General features: G+C 46.7%; 1 protein-coding gene across 1 annotated transcript in view; it reads left to right on the forward strand.

Moving 5' to 3' along the window:
- The window catches only part of ETH_00039185 (uncharacterized protein), a gene marked incomplete at both ends in the record, with an annotated part of 4518 nt that overhangs the window by 1997 nt on the left and 2183 nt on the right, over nt 1-338 (forward strand). The gene's annotated exons all lie outside the window — the stretch shown is intronic.

Below are 338 nucleotides of genomic sequence, written 5' to 3' on the forward strand. Positions count from 1 at the left end.
CAGATGCTGCAGCAGCAAACAGCAGCAGCAGCAGCGGCAGCAGCAGCTCTTTTCTCTACACCCGAGCAGGTGCGCCAAACCCTAAACCCTAAACCCTAAACCCTAAACCCTAGCTGGCCTTTTGCCTCTTCGCTCATTCTTTTTGTTTCTCTTTTTGTTTCTTTTGTTATTTATTTTTTATTCGTCATTTTATTTTATTTATTTTATTTCCTCTTTATTTATCTTCTAATGCCCCTCTCTTGTCCTTCTCCTCTGCTTCTTTGCTTCCCCTGCTTCTCCCCTCACTGCCGCTACTGCTGCTGCTGCTGCTGCTGCACCTGCTGTTCTGCCGCTGCTGC

The sequence above is a fragment of the Eimeria tenella genome, genomic scaffold (genome assembly GCF_000499545.2).
Source record: "Eimeria tenella Houghton genomic scaffold, Eth_scaff2430, whole genome shotgun sequence".
Classification (NCBI taxonomy): Eukaryota; Apicomplexa; class Conoidasida; order Eucoccidiorida; family Eimeriidae; genus Eimeria; species Eimeria tenella.